This window comes from Vombatus ursinus, unplaced genomic scaffold (genome assembly GCF_900497805.2).
Source record: "Vombatus ursinus unplaced genomic scaffold, bare-nosed wombat genome assembly UNPS02014982.1, whole genome shotgun sequence".
NCBI lineage: Eukaryota > Metazoa > Chordata > Mammalia > Diprotodontia > Vombatidae > Vombatus > Vombatus ursinus.
In genome coordinates, this window is record NW_020954760.1 from 422,034 (window position 1) to 422,540 (window position 507).

Consider the following 507-nt stretch of genomic DNA (forward strand, 5'->3'; position numbering starts at 1 on the left):
TAAAAAAAAAAAAAAAAAAAAAAGAAGAAGAAGAATGGGTAAAATTTCCCATATTAGCCTTGTTGCAAAAGAAAACACATTAAAAATAATTTTAAAAAGTAAGAAAAGTATACTTCAGTCTGCACTCAGAGTTCATCAGTTCTCTCTCTGGAGATGGATAGCATTTTTCATCATGGGTCTTTTAGAATTGTCTTGGATCATTGTTTTGATCAGAATCGGTAAGTCTTTCACACTTTCCCAGTTGATCATCCTTACAATATTGCTGTTGGACAGTGCCTCTTGTTCCCTGATTGAATCTCTCACCTCTATTAGTGTCTGGCCCCTCCCTCTGCACTCACATCTGGCTTTGAAGAAGCTAGGGAAATGACTATAAAAAAGAATGATCTCTATTTCCAGGCCTGCTTGGTGTAGCTCTTTCCCTGGAGGCCAGTACTACTATTGGCCCTGATCTACAGGTCCCCCTTTCTCTAGCCATTTTCTACTACACACACCCTTCTCCTTAAAATG

At 38.5% G+C, this 507-nt stretch overlaps 1 protein-coding gene across 5 annotated transcripts in view; it reads left to right on the forward strand.

The window, feature by feature from the left end:
- Positions 1–507, forward strand: part of NUP62 (nucleoporin 62) — a 65,179-nt gene that overhangs the window by 38,447 nt on the left and 26,225 nt on the right. The window lies entirely within an intron of this gene.